The following is a 17,500-nucleotide window of genomic DNA, read 5'->3' on the forward strand; positions in this document are numbered from 1 at the left end:
CGTAACTCAAGATCTCTCTGTGGATCAAACGTGCACAACCATGTTCTTTTACGATTTGTGGCTTTAGTCGTAGTGGATATACAGGTAGATACGGTAGTTGTACGCCAAAAATCACGCTGGATATACAGTAGTACGGTGAGGCAGCTATATTAACAGACTGTGTTGTTAATGGTTAGGTTAGGTTAAGTTAGATAAAGTTAGACAGAAAGAAAGCCATCTTAGTAACTTATTGTATAGTTGGCCACCACGCATGCGCATTTGGCTGTCGTGTCAATAGACATGGACGTTTCGCATGTGACTGCCGTGCCTGTGTCCTATGCCGATTGTGAAACTAGAGAATAGAAAACACAGGCCCGGCACCGACACTACAGTATACTCACGAAAAAAAAATGTGGTAATAGCCATTTCGTATCATTAATTCTACTCAGTACGCGGCGTGTAATTGTTTATATAATAATTTGACTAGAGCGAGACGTATACTGTATATCAATTGGTTAGTCGTGGTGATATTGTTTGACTGTGTGCGTTTTTATCATCAGTTATTTATTTTTATTAAGACTATAACAGCTTGAATCTCTTGGCTAATTAGTAATTGTATATGCTGTTAGTATAATGCCTGTTTGAAAAGTAAAATAATATAATTTCCTAGAAGAGAGCATTTAAAGTATATACAATGTAGGGTGGTATGGGGATCATACGTACTGTATGTCATGTATTGATACTTAACATATATTTGTACCGTGATTGTGATTAGTATGTAAGGTACCAAGTAAGTCTTAGCAATTGTTTTTATAGGCCTCAAATTGCCAGTACCCTAGTTTCTTAACACTAAGAAAAATAACTTCACCCTCCAGAATTTATTTATCGACTTATTCCATGACAGTAATTTATATTTGTTTTATGTTACTAACAATCGTTTTAGAATCTTTTTCGCTAAGGAAAATTTGTTTTCAGCTGCTGCTTATTCGGTTTAACACTGTAGAGTTTAGAGGGTAGGAGTTCTCCTTAGCTGAATAAAATCGTTCTGGCGTTAGCCTGAATGAAATACCCAAGGGATACGTTTTGTGACGCCAGTCGTATGTGAATCTCGTTAAGATCAATGATATGAAGGTTTTGTGATGATTTTAATAACATTGGTATTACATTGATTTCACATAATCGTTGTAGAATTTAGTGCTAGTAATTATATCACGTTTTTTATTTGTTTTTGTTTTTTGTGTTAAATGATAGTCCTATCTGAGATACAAAGCAAAGTAGATTGTTGAAATCTTGTGGCTGTAGATTATTAAATCGGTTTATACTGCAAGTGATAAGCCTTTTTGCTATTTGTAGATCAACAAGTTAGTAAAGTTGACTTATTTAACTATAGTCAAGGTTCAGTTTAGGTGTGTGATCTTGTTTCCTGTCGCATGCTGTCGGGATCTTCACCAATATGTTTCTTTTAATACATAGAATGCAAATCCGGTGGGGGAGCTAGGAAAAGGTGATTTTGAAAATTACATATGAAGCAGACCACAAGAATCAACTATTCCTATCCAATCTTAACCAAAAAACTAGCCTTGTATATTTAGGATATTTACCCTGTATAGAATATACGTATAAGGTTAAAATGTTGTTTACTGCTTAAGTGATTTTCATATTTGTTTTTTCCTCCCTTACCCTCCAGATTTGCATTATATACATTAAAACAAACATACTAGGGAAATCTTGTCACAAAATAACAATAAACAAGAGGGTGGAGCTACACTGAAACTTTAACATCTTGAAGTTAAGGTAAAATTACCTGAGTTATGAAAGGCCTATTTGCATCTGCATGATCTGTGCACTAAGAGTATCCAGTAAGTTGTGTGATAATAATTTTTGCAGTAGTTTTGACATTAATTTAACCAGATTGCGAAATTTGTATATGGCTTTTATCAGTTGATCATGGTTGATTTTGTTATTTTTATGATTCTCTTGCTGATTAGTAACCATTTATTTTCTCTGACATCTTGCCATCATTCTTTACTTCACATTATTCCTCCAAGAGGCCAATATTGATTTAGTAATTGTGCATACTACTGATATATTAACTAGGCACATTATGAATGAAACATTTCCAGTACATCTAAACACCCAATATTTATTTAAGTATGGTATTTGGATTCGTAGAGTGGCAGGGGACTTATTTGTATGTTATTCACCAATGCTCAGTCTAACATATTTCATCTTAAGTATGATTAGTAAACCTCTCTAACCCAGCAGATTTTATCCATTAATTTCTAATAGTCTCAAAATTTCAAGCTGTAAATATTCCCGTTTCTTGCCACCAAATGAAATTGCTTCACCTTCTGGAATTTACAGGGGTTAATGATTTGTTATAATAATTCCATAAATTGCTTCCTAGTTTAAAGAAAAACCTTTAGTATTTTAAATCACTTACACTGATAAAAGTTTCTTTGTGGGTTTGTGTTCAGAAAGTAGTTAGGGTTATTTTAATGATTTTAGTTCGGATTATTGAACACGCTATGAAGAGTATTCCACTTAACTATAATAAATCGAGGATACTTATTTTTTAAATCCAAGATAGTTATTTTAATGTTTAGTGTTATTGTACTGTAACGTATATAAACAATAACACTAAACTTTAGTGATTATTCATTCTTTTATGTTAAATTATATCCGGAATGCGGAAATTATTAAGTCAGTTAATTTAGATACATGTTAAGAAATGAGGCAACATTAAACCAGTTACTTTCGACACAATCATAGTTCAAAGGTATTTTTTCAGTTCTCTGAAACACCGAAGGTGTGGAGATTGTGTTGTTATACCAAATGCTGTATTAGGCATACAATAGATAGTTGCATATGCTTGTTCCAACCATGTCTTATGGTTGGTGAGGGTAGTTGTTGTTACAGGTGGGTGGATAAATTGGTTCTTGGTGATGCTGTGACTAGGCTTCCGGTATTGCATTTTCTACTAGTCTTCCCGCAGGACATTTTTATTAAGTTACGGTGTATTTTTCCTCCATTCTTTGTGCTTTTTCGCCATGGTAACTGCCTTGATAGGTGACTCACTTAACAATATCGAAAATTGTTCGTTTCTTATTAAAACAAATTTTCTTTTATAACCTAAACCGATAATCGCCTGACCTCTTATTTTTTTCATCTTTTCCTCTAAATCTGATAGCCAATACCGATAATCGCCCACCCTTTTTTCTTAATTTTTTTGCAATCTTTATTTTTCTATTTTGCAAGCTTCTTGTTGAATTTTGAACAACCAGATCACACAAACGTACAGTAGATATATCCTGATAAAAGGTTTTCAGTAACATGTTCTTTGGATCAATGTCTAAGGGATAGATATATGGATGACTCCATTACCGAAGGTTAACAGATTGGTGTTCATTATGTATACTATAAAGGTAGACCTTTCTCAGTTATACTTGGTTCTTTAATTTTAGTAATTTTTCGAAATATTTATTCGCCATACTTAATCATATATTTTTTTATGTGAAACCGCCCATTTCTGACTTATGTTACTTGTATATTATTTGTAATTCGAAACCCATTCCCCAAATATGTAACTGTATATTTTCAGCCTTCTGGCTGCCAAGCTCTTTCAATAAACCGTTAATTATTATTATTATTATTATTATTATTATTATTATTATTATTATTATTATTATTATTATAAATTAGTGATGTATCGGCTGTCAGATTCAGACATCCACAGATGTTAATGACAGACTTTTTTATACCTTGTGGATGTACAGTAGATTCGGATGTTTGTTTGTATACAGTACATAAAAAATAAAAATATGATAATTGAATTCAAATTTAAAATAGTAATTGACTTAATTTATTTGTTATAAAAATAGTATCCAAGTAAACCTGCTATTTAATTCTCGGTAATTCATATTCATAATTTCATATTATTTTGATGTTTGTAAGACATACGAGAATTAAAATTTATTTCATTTTGTGCACAGAAACATCCGAGTCCGAAAGGATACAAGCCGATAACACTTTAGTGTAGAATTTTCTGTATAATTATGGCTTATTTCTTTGTTTAGAAGTTGTTTTATTTTAAGAACAATATGAAAGGCGTTTGTTCCTCTAACATTATTATTACTTAAATAAGGTTTCATAGAAGTTAAGAATTTAACGAAGTTTTACTTTTTCATTCATAATGAATGAACGTTGAACGGGAAACTTTAATATTTTATATTTTATTCTTGGCAGGTACATAATACAATACCTTCAGAATATAAATGACAATTAATTTTCTTATAATTTTTAGGAGAAAGGTATCAAGTAACGTTTATTTAAGCTTGGCGTTTATCAAAAGCTCCAATTTTTGTTTTGTGAATAGATCCCTCCTTACGTCACCGTCCATCGAGGTGGTGAATACAGAGTATATTTGTTTACATATTCATTAAAGACATGACAGCTTAACACAATTAATGTACACCTTTTCATTTTGAAGTCCAATTATAACTCAACAAATTATTCCTGAACGTCCCTGAGCAATAATCTCGTATGTCATTATTTCGTTTCAAAATTGTTAAAATTTTAACTACATGATTTGTTCTTATAATATTCTTAGGAAAACCTGCTTTAGCATTTATTAGTTAAGTTCTGTTACTATTTCACAGAATTATGTTCCACCTCGAAAAAAATAAAGCGAGTCTGGTAGGTACCAGATGCCACTCTCTGATTGAAAGTTTCTGGAAATCGTGACTAAATTCACTTGAGTCTTAGACGATTGTACACTCTGGGAAGCTGATGAGTGTCACTACTCACACTCCGTACTATCTGTACATGGTAATTGTCTCAGTCGCGTTGTCAGTTGTCACATTGCTCCTGTTTGTCTTAAAAAAATTACATATGTCAAATGCAAACATAAAATTAAATATCCAAGTTTCTTTACTTGCTGAGAGTAAATTAGTAAGAGGGACAGAGATAAGCGAATTAGGCAAAGTTGCTCAGGGCCTCCGGGGTATGTCGTGGTTATAGTATACTCAATTTCAGAACCTCAGAGACATAATGGTTTACATAATTTTATACATCCGCAACATTCTCATTCCGCAGGTGAGGATGCTGAGGTTGATTGTGATGTAAATGTGGATGTGGATTTTGATTTTAATGCGGATGCCCCGCTGATGCAGATATGACATATCACTAGTACAAACGCAATATATTCAATGATCAATAGCAAAGCGTTAATAGCCTGTGAAGGCTTCAAATCGGTAACTTTACAAAAAGTTGGTAACAAGAGACCTTGAGAGAGTACCACACAAATCTTACGGAAAGAGACAATAACATATAAAGGTACTGTAGTAAACACCATCTCAAAGACGTCGTCTAATATTAAACCAAAGCTTTTGGTAGAGGAAACAAATAGGTAATAATTTGCATCCTTTATTAATGCACAAAATACACTATATACATCTTCATAATACTTTCTGAATGGAAGAACAGTTAGTCGTATCAAAGTATGATTAAATTTATATTACTATCATGGGTTCAGTGACTAACATCTGTCAGGCTTTGTCTTACCTCCCGGTACATTGGTCTGCCAATCCTTTATGTCATGTTAAGTGTTATAGGATAGATTATCTCAATTTAATATGGTGCTGATCTTCTGGTGAACATTAAAACTCTATCAAGCTATTGGAGAAACGATTGGATAAGATAAAGGACTCTTCTGCCAAGAAAAATTAACTTCAGTTATTTATTATTATCTTTTAGGAAAAAGGTATAAACAATGCCTGTTTAAATAATAGCTTATTAAATCAACTGACCTAGACGATTGCCCCTATTAGTGTTACCATTTGTTCAGACTCTCAAGGTATCAAATAAAAAACACTAAACTAATTACTGCAGTCTAAGCATAAAAGCGTAGTGACCAGACGCTACTTCAAATACGAATTCACAATTTAACACCAATTTCATAGTTCCTTATTACCCTCGGCGTCCTCGTCATTGAGCCGACAGTAATAGTGAACTTTAATCAAACTTATTTGGTGGATGTATCACGAAAGGATGTTTGTAGTTTCTGACATAACTATGCAAAGTTATAGCTGTTTGGATTATCCTGTGGAATGGCTGGGAATTCTCATTTCTACTGGCAACCATGTAGGGCTTCTGTATCCCATGGTAATATTTTCAAAGTAATCACAAGAAATGTAAAATTATATTCGTGCACATAATATAATGCTTAGTTTTAAAATTATTTTTTATTCCATTTAATCAATATAACTTACATTTTCATTTTGGTATACTGTATCTAAAAGCCCATATTTGCTGCTATTTATCAGCATATTCAAATAATCCGCATTATTACTTCAATTTTATAGTTGTGGCATGAGTATATTTAGGCTAAATATTAATTTAAATAACGGATGCCTAACTCTTTGAAACTTGCTAATTAAAGTGCTGTTAATCAGTGTTATCATTAGAATTATTTTAGCAGAAGTTTTTTTGCTCCAGTAAAAAGGTGCATTTGTTTACACAAAATCTAATAATGAACTTTGGTGAAGAATAACTGTCCAATATCAAAGGTACCATAGCGCAGAGTGCATACATTGAGTGGAATCCCCACTTTTTCAAGATAGTAGTTTAACACCAGCCATGACAACTTTGGAATTAAGAAAGAAATGGCCATTATATTTGCGCCAATACTTAAAACTAACACACAATTGTGTACAGAAATAACGATTAACTAACAAAATATATCGACAGTCGGCTGGAATGTGTGTAATATGAGTCACAAGTCATCAGGTTACAGCAATATACTTCACCAGACTCACTGCCAACACATACCAGGTGCCTCGTCTACCACAAATCCACACACAGGGAAACATTGAACCTAGTATTCAGATTGAGGAAATCGGTGACCCTCGAGGGACTATAAATAAGAAAATAATATGTTCTTACAAATCAACTGATGGTGGATCACTAAACAGTTTTGTATAATGTATGAGAGGATTTAAACTAGAACTGCCATACAGTTTACTCTGTAAAATCCCGATAGCTGTAACATTTTTCATAACTGAATAATTAAAATAACATGCGTTCTGAGCATGTTTATATGTTTAACTAGTTTACATAAAGTGATAGTTCCCTTCTTTTATATTATTTCACCAATTACATTGAGTACTACAAATCCACAACTGAAGATGTGCAACAAGGACAAAAAAAAAACTTTGGTACAAAAAATTGGAGGCTACTCCACTGATTGGTCAGACGTGTGACTAATACTCGACCAATATATATATATATATATATATATATATATATATATATATATATATATATATATATATATATATATATATATATATATATATATATATATATATATATATATATATATATATACACACTGTATATAACCCAGTAATCGTAAACAGTATACCATACACATTTGCATGCAGTTTACGTTAATTTTGAAGGATTTTATAAGTAAAGGTATACAAGATACAGGCAATAAAATAACTGAAAAGTTAAAATCAGTAGTGTCACTAAAATATATTTACCACATGAGTGTTAATTCAGGAGGGATGTTTGAGGGTTGAGTAAAGGTGTGGTGCCGCTGAGCAGTGGGGTGTGTGCACTGTGGTGGTAACACTGAGATACTGTCATGAGGTAAGTGTTGACCCCCAGGTGTGGGGGAACAGGTGTGATGCCCAGGTGTGAGGGGAAAAGTAAGGCGGCGAGTTGAGTCACCCTCTCATGAAGACAAAAAGATTGAAGTACCCGCGGCTACAATGACATGTAGTTAAATCTTAATTAGGAAACTCAGTAATTGGACGTCAACATATGAAACAATTAGGGCGACTTTTTCTTTCTTTATTTTGAGAAATAGCTGAATCCAAATTTTTATCCCATTAAACACTAAATTACCTTGGGAAATCATCCCTAGTTAATAATGGTCTTAATACACAAAATAAAAATATATTTGAAATATAAGCGTAAGGATTTTGTAGCGGCCAACGAAAGAAACGAATATATATGAAGAAATTGCAGAATAATTAGTACAGCATAATAGATATATTCTGAAACGGCTACCCTACCTATTAATTGATGTGATCAGATATCTTTTTTATTTGTTTGTTATGATCCCTAGTTTTGATAAAGTGGGTAGTGTTGTATGGAGGGTTCCATTATGGACATTATCTTGAGTAACATCTTTTTATCAGTTGATAGATATCGGCATATAATTTAATACTTCTCTTTGACACCAACATTAGTTTTTTTTAAATGGGCTCATTTCTGTGAAGTTAGTGAGGTCAGTAATTCACTAGAGATAACATCAGAATACTGCCTGGTGCCAATTATTAAATGTGGGATGATTTGTTATTTATATATTTTTTTGTTTGTGACCATGTAGATAAAAGTGTAGTTCTAGGTGGTTAGTTTGGTGAGTTTCGGAATCAGTGTAGATAATACTCGAAATATTTTCTCGACACCAGGTTATTGAATGACAGCAGATTCTTTTTATTCTGATAATAATTTTGATAAAGTGGTTATAGTTGTGTGTGGTCAGTGTGTCTGATTTTAGTAACTAATTACATACTGTAACTGGAGCCTGAACCTGGCACACTTGCGATTTCCACCGGAACCCAACATTGAATAATAGAAATCAGACGCAGATGTTTGGAAATCAGTTATGTCTGACGCTAAATGAATATGGCATCAAGAATATATTCATATGATTTATTTGAAAATCGGGATAAGGATTTGTCTTTACATCACATGGGATTTGTCTAAACGTACTGTACTATTTATGCTCAGCTGAAAATGAGCAAACAGAATTAAAGTTTCCCTTATGCAACTTAAACAGTTTGATTTAATAAACAAAAAAAAATCGTTTGGCCTAAGTGAGCGTACTGCACTAGCATTAGCTCTTACGTGAGAAATATTGTACTAAGAAAACAAAATTATATAATTTATGCCAGCCGACAACTTTACCTATACTTCAAGAAATTCTGTGTCAAATATGGCTATATTGAATATACTAAAATAACATACCTTGATATTATGTATACTTTGAGATTAACTTTATGCATTAGATATAGCGAGATGATATGTATTAACTACATCAAATATTCCTAGCTCATGACTCTGTTATACTTAGAGTACATATGTTTCTATAACATATATGCTTACCGAATGATTGAATATATTGCGAGGATATATCGTCATACCGTATCAGATATGCCACGTGACTGTCTTTGTAATATACTGAGAGAATGTATCGATATATCAAATAAACTTTCCGAGTATGTCCCTCTGTCAGATATATTCTGATGGCTAGAAAATGAGGGTTAGAGCAAGCAAGCATTTGTGCCAGCCAGGTGGACCATTTCCCTCTCCTGCCTCCTGCCAATAATTGATGACCTCCGATGGTCATTAAAGATTGATGTCTGCCTGCGAGCAGTGATTACACCCGGGAGCTCAATATGTGATGGTAATTCTACTGTACGTTTTAGGGGTTTTACATCGGCGGTAACCTGCCATTAGGAGTTTGATATGTACTGTGTGGTGCGTCATGCATATTTCAAGGCAACAGAGTAAGCATCACATACAGTGTTTTCCGTTTCCATCATGGCTAAGAAGAGAGTATCTGTCGGTCATGGATAAAGAAGGACCTTGGTTTGTTTATCGGTAAAGAACATTTGTATTTTTCTTGCACTAGAAAATATTCTTTGAAAATAACACACACACACACACACACACACACACACACACACACACACACACACACACACACACACACACACACACACACATACATACATACATACACACACACATACATACATACATACATACATACATACATACATACATACATACATACATACATACATACATACATACATACACACATACATACCCACACACACACACACACATATACTATACAGTATATATGTTTCAGTGAGGCTGCGTAATCAGGCAATTTACGAAATCACTGAAATTTTTAGTTAATTAACAAAATGAATGCTTAATGCAGGTGAGATTAAGTTTGGTTTAGGCTAGCTTTAGGTCAATTCAGGTTAGATTAGGTCCTAACCTAGCCTTACTTGAAAAGCATTCAATTAGAAAAATTAATGTTTCACTCAAGTTAGGCTCGGTTAAGACCTAACGTAACCTAACCTGCATGACGCATGAAATGAACACTTAACACATTTGTTGTAACTTATCCCATCTTTATCAATTATTTGCATGGGCTCATTGGGCAATTATTTTTAGTTGTTAAATATTAATTTTTTTCTACAACAAATATCTTAATTATGTCTCATGTTGGATCAATCAACATCCTGAATTAATGGAAATTAAAAGAATTAAAATAAATTTTAAAGTCAGGTGATTTTCACTTTTAATAAACAAATTTACCGGTTTTGGAAATGATGTCTTAATATTCTGGTCTTTTATCAGGGAAATGTCAGAGGAGGATTGTTATCACATTAGTTTTCTTGTTTGATAATAAGATCAATCTGTTTACTTGGATTTTTAATAGTTCAGAATACAGTACAGTATAGAATGATCAGAAGTAGTCATAAAATAATTATATTTATTTTTTAATTTATTAAGTATGGCCTGAAAAATAGATTTTATTCTTAGTTTAACAGTTTAGCAAGATTAAGTGGTTGATAACAGTTAGATTATTTCTGGGGTTATTAACATGGAGGTACTTGGCCTACGTCTAGGTTGATAATATTATATGGTTAATATTTTCGGTTTGCTAATATATTGCTGTATTAGTATTATTTGGTTCATAATATAATAATATTTGGTTGATGATACATGAGAGTTTTTATTGGTTAATAACAATGATAATATGGTTGGCTTAATAATGTTTAGTACAGACATAAATATTGGGTTGATATAATAAATGGTTTTGGGTTTATAATATTTTTGGGTTGATAAGATATTTGAGTAGTTTTGGGTTGATATTATATTAGGGTAGTTTTGGGTTGATAATATATTTGAGTAGTTTTGGGTTGATAATATTTTTGGATTGATAATACAGTACAGTATATTAGAGTAGTTTTGGGTTGATAATATATTTGAGTAGTTTTGGGTTAATAATATACTTGGGTTGATAATATGTAGGCAATATTTTTTCTTAAAATAAAAGTAGTAATAATATGTTGGTAATGTCGACAATATACTTAGGTCATACTATTTAAGTAATTTTGGGGGGTTGATACACACACACACACACACACACACACATTTTATATATATATATATATATATATATATATATATATATATATATATATATATATATATATATATATATATATATATATATATATATATATATATATATATATATATATATATTTCATTAGCCCATAAAACGCACAGACTTCTACATATAATCATATTATCAACAGCCTCACCCTGCCAGGACTCGAACCCGGAGCCGGATTTGGTAAAACGTTACTCTGATCACCTAAGAGGCACGGGTGGTCCCCAATTGGAGGTTCACAGCGCCAAAAGCTCGATGAACAATTTTTGTGGAAAATATAACAAACTCTAGGACTGCCTTTAGTATCCTGGTGGTCTAGAGGTAACGTTACCCGGTCACACACATAAGATTGTGGGTTCGAGTCCTGGCGGGGTGAGGTTGTTGATTATATATATATATATATATATATATATATATATATACATATATATAATATATATATATACAGTATATATATATGCACCATACTTCTGGCTAGATATTGTTGTTGAGGTAATATATTTTTGACTTGATAGCATTTAAGCAATATTTTTGGCTTGATAACATATATGCAGTATCTTAGGTTTAATATCATAGACATAATATATATTTGAGTTGTTCATATTTGAGTATTATTTTATTTTAAGAGCATTTGGGTATTTGGGTTTATATTATTGGTAATATTTGGTGGATGGCAACTTACGATATAGATAATATAATTGTGGGTTGATAAAATGTATGCAATATTTTAGGGTTATTAAACTGAGATTACATGTTCGGTTTGCGGCCAGGGTGTATGACTTGTATACTAGCCATTACATACTCAACAATAAACTTGATGCATATCGGCTACGCTTGCTGATGGTTGGAACAACACGGGTGGACTCCATCATGGCAAAGAATTGGGGTGATCTACTAGATGCTGAATACATTATTGAAAGACTGACCTAGCAAACATGAAAAAATAGCTTATTGTGTGAATAATTGTCCGAGTAATCTATGTTTTTCAAAATGTATTAAAGACATTTATTTTCAAAGTTTAATGATTCAAATTCAAGAGATGTCGAAGATGTCTTTGAGCTAAAAGAAACAATTAAAAACAGCATTAATCAAATACTTTTTTTTACTGTTCCTTAGATGAAAATGTCAAAATAGTTTCTGAATTGTTTAGAATTTGACATAAATTTAAAGACAATCCAAATACGTATGTATATCTGGGATGATACAATTCCTGTTCTGATACTTCCGTGTAATGGCTTCTAATTTGCTCCTTAATATCCAAATTGATGACTTGTCCATAATACAGTAAACTAACATTCTAAAAATACTGTTAATTTTTAAACAGAATTGTTACAATTTTTAGGGTGTAACGGTGATAATGTATTTATACATGTACGTACAATACATTAACAAGTGTATATATTTAAATGTGTCTAAATCCCTGTAATTCATAGACAAAAATTTAAAAACAAATTATACACATTCAGACCTGAAAGATATAATAGAAGCTTTAGGTTGAAATTTTATGAAATTAAATATGCAGAGGATAAGTGGTAAAAATATATTCAAATGTGGGTGAAACATTTCTAAAATTAAAATAATATTAATAACAAGTGCGCACAAATAATAAATATCGTCCGTAAGAATCAAGAGAAAAGTTACAAAATTGGAAACAGTGCAATTAAGAATCAATTAAAAATCATAGGATAGATTATGTCAGTAATTTCGGACCCTTGAGGGAGGGTACAGTTAGGTACACAAAGTTAGGGTAGTTTTTTCTTTCGACCGCGAGTGAAGTGGTTATATTTATATTCGCCTAATTTTAATAAAAAAATAATGAACAGCAAAATGATTGCACTGTTTCGTCGCTTGGCAAGAAAATGTACAAAGTAATCAAAAGTAAGTCGCCAAGATTTTTTTACAAGAAGACACAGATTAAATGAAAGACTACAGTGCTTGATATTAGGCTCTACTCCTAATATAGAAAACAATTAGTGTGTGAGGTCAGGGAGAGAGCATGAATAAGAAACAAAACAAGAAAGAAAGAGGAAGGAAGAGAGGAAGGGGGAGTGAGAGAGATAGAGAGAGTCTGGAGTGATTTTTCGTGAAGGGTTGCCAGGTTCACCGCCCCAGACGGTGACACGCATCACTACCACACTGCAAGGTTGCCTATATCTGCAGGTCATACCCACTGTAATAACTTTTTCCCGCCTACAGAAGCGTGAGAGGTCCGCAGCCGGTCGGAAACGACAAAAATTACGAATTTTTATTTCTTGTAAACTTAAAGTTACCATCCTGGAATCATAATAGTTAGAGAATCGGCAGTAGTGAACTTGACCTGTATTTTCCCCCACGTAACTGGAAAAGACCCTTTGTCAAACGAAGCTAGACTTGGTGCACGGAAACCGAAAAGTTGACAGACGACGAGCAACAAAATTACCATACTACACATCTTTTAGTCATTGGTTCATTCTTAACGGGAACATATTTGCCTTGAATCCTTATTTTTTTGCGTCTTTAGGTAAATGAGGGCTTAATTTTGCCCTACAGTATATGTAGATGGAACATAATTATTTAGATGACGTTTTCGAAATTGATATCTTGTAGTCTGTTTTAGTTACTCAAGTTAATGTACTGTCTTAGGATTCTTTTGAAGTTTATGAACTCTCGCTTACTCCAACTAATGATTAAACACCCCAATGAAAGCCTAACTAAAATTAGGTGAAATAAGTGAGGATCTTCATTAGATCCTTGTTATGATATAAACTGTATTTCTTCAGTGGAATACTATCTGAATAATGAGGAATCGTTACAAAACATTGGTGACTAAAAGTGAGTACAAGTACTTCAGTAGACTCCCTCGGTGTGGTAGCACCAAGATGAATATGGTGTCGCTACCTCCCTCCCCAACCCACCACCCATCAACACCACACAAATCCTACACCCTAGTTACTTTGACGAAATAGAATTTGAGACAATGAAATCCATATCCATTAATATATATATATATATATATATATATATATATATATATATATATATATATATATATATATGCTAATGGATGTGGATTCATTTTATGAAATGTTGTTTCGTCATAGCTAGTGGGTAGAATATATACCTCCAGGATAATAATAATAATAAATAATAATAATAATTAGCGGTTTATTGACAAAAGTTCTGTAGCCCGAAGGCTGAAAATATACATTGGACAAAAATGACTTGTTACATACAAAGACATGGGGTGGGTGGGTCGTGTAACAAAAGCTTTCATTACTAAAAGAAGAAGGAACAATGATTGAACATATAAATTAATATAATTTACAGTTGATGGCCAGGGCAAGGGCTGGTCATAGAGACATCAAGTGGTGTGGTGTTCATATGGTGTAGTAACTCGTCCTTGGGTGTTGATATGAAGGACCTCACGTGGTCATGGAGACATCGGGTGGTGTGGTGTTCACGTGGTGTAGTAACTCGTCCTCGGGTGTTAATATGAAGGACCTTACTTGGTCATTGAGACACCAGGTGGTGTGGTGTAGTAACTAGTCCTCGGGTGTTGATATGAAGGACCTCACGTGGTCATGGGAACACCGGGTGGTGTGGGGTGGTGTCACAGTACCTCACTCTGTTAGGTGGTGTTGTGTTATCTCGTAGTCAGGTGCATAGCCGGCCCCTGTTGTTCTCAGGGTGGACGGATTAGCACCTCCTGGTCAGAAGATAGTGGTCAGTTCCCAGGGGTACTTATCTCAGTGATGGGTGACGGCTCTCACTGGTACTGTCTAGTGCTGAATTCACTGGCTTAAACACTGTTCATCACTGTTCAACACTGATCCCACTTCTTTCCGGAACGAAATTGTTACTTTTGATTATGTAGATATCCCGGTGGTGAGGATGGGTCGGGGAGAGGGAATTCAGGAATCGGCCGACATGGCCAAGGGGGGCCGCTGCTCAACAGGAGCAGCGCCTGAATAGGTCTCGACCCTACGGTGGTCAAGGATGTATACAAAGTTATATCAACTTCGTTGAAATTTGGGGAATCATAGGCACAGAAAATAAGATGCAAAGCACATTGTACCATAAAACAGTTTTGCTTCTTGGCTTCATTTACATATTTATCTCCAATAACTTTTTTTTTAGATTCTTGAGATTGTCACGAGAGAAGTACAGTACAGTATATGGATCAGTTTTCGCAGCACCAGGCCTCAAAAAATGATGTTTTTTTAGAGGATGAAGCTATTGGTAATCAGAACGTACACGTTAGAGGATCAGTAGCTTGATTCAACTTTTTACAGTATATATATATATATATATATATATATATATATATATATATATATATATATATATATATATATATATATATATATATATATATATATATATATATATATAATATATATAATATATATATATATAATTTTTTCTTCTTTTTAATTTTCGTTATTACAGGGAGAGGTAGAACAGATTTCAAAGTTGAATTTCTCAAATACAGCTTGATGAATTTTTTCTAAAATTTCCAGGGATGAAGGCCATTAGTAATGAAAAGTATGCACATCAGGGATCAGTGATTTCAATCGCTTTTGGAGTTTTTTAATTTACAGAGCCTTGGATATTTTATTAAATTTCAAAATAAATATTATATGATGTCACACTATATTTATGGAAATTTCAAAGTAATGTAGGAGCGATGATGTACGTAACCTAACAACTTACGTAACCTATTTTAGGTATGGTTTCGTTATGGTGTAATCGTAAACGGCGTTTTAAATGCAAAAATTTTTCCAAAGGCGCGACAGTGACGACATGTAGCTCTGACTATCTTTGTGTAATTTGCTTTTGAAGATGTGTTAAATACACAAAAGCGCATAAGAAATATTGTAATTTACTTTTTCCCGTGTGATTTATAAGTTCACACATAAGAGCCATGCTATCCATGATTTCTTCAATACGGGGTAAGTAGTGACTTACAGTCTCTACTCGTTCTCTGAAGATGTGAATTACACAAAAGCGCTTGGGGGAATTTCGTTATATATATATATATATATATATATATATATATATATATATATATATATATATATATAACTTTTAATTTATTTTATAATTTAATGTTAATAAGTTCGTAGATGGTAAAATATTCATTAACTTTCATCAACAAACTATACTTGAATCATATATGGTAATCTTAAATTAGGTTAGTCATGAGGCACCCACATAAATTGTCAGTATGAGACCTCATTAAGAAAGTTTCAAAAGCAATATTAATTATGTATAAAAAGTTCTATTTAAGCAAAAAAATCGCCGTTTTTATACTGCTTAAAATTCTAATTTCTTTTTTATTTTAAATTATTATAAATGCAACTTTTTTCAACGTAATATAAAAATAGTGTATTAGCTACTGTATTTGTAAATATCCTGATCTTATTACCATTTTCTGTTATTTCCTAGACTATACGTGCCATATGTTAACATTTTGGTTTATTGTACTTAAAAGCGTGTAATGCAGGAAAACGTACATTCGTTTGTGTATTTGCTGGCCTTAAAGTTATTTTTGGAGTTGTACGTCTAGAGCACGAGTCTGTTCTTAGCGTCGTCTTCGAAGTTTGGCCTTAAGGTTTAGTGCTGCATCCACACTGTTTGTATACAACTAGTCGCATTACTAATATATTCTTTGCTTTTATGCGATATGTTCTAATAATTAACGTACGTTGCATATTGTTTTTAGCTCAATGACTTATTACAGCAACCAACCAATAACATCGGGTAGCAGGACCTTGGAAAATAAGCTTAACAGTTATAAGATCAAAACCGAAGTGGCTATTTTATGCTAAATATGCGTTTGTATTTTGCCAGTGAATAATCAACCATTTTAGCTGTAGATACTTCTCTTAACTGTATCACCGGGAGGTATACACTGTTGCTATGTGGGAAAAACTTTGTGTTTTGGAATTATTTATATCTATTTTGGAACTTACATAAGAATAAAATTAATTTATTATTTGGTATGATTTATATTTTAACATTGTTACATTGTTTGATCGCATTCATTTATTTTTCATTTCTCTACAAATATACATTTCTATCATTCTAAACCTTTTGGCAGCTATATGGCTAGTTCGTTATTAGGTATCTCTGCCTTTTTTCATTTCAGAATTTTTACTGTTAACATTTACACATTTTTTTTAGTTCCCATTTTTACTTTATTTCCATATTTGTACTTTGTTTTATTTTTTTCGATTTATCTAGTAATCATATGTTTGATTCGTT

The sequence above is a fragment of the Homarus americanus genome, unplaced genomic scaffold, assembly GCF_018991925.1.
Source record: "Homarus americanus isolate GMGI-L3 unplaced genomic scaffold, GMGI_Hamer_2.0 scaffold50924, whole genome shotgun sequence".
NCBI lineage: Eukaryota > Metazoa > Arthropoda > Malacostraca > Decapoda > Nephropidae > Homarus > Homarus americanus.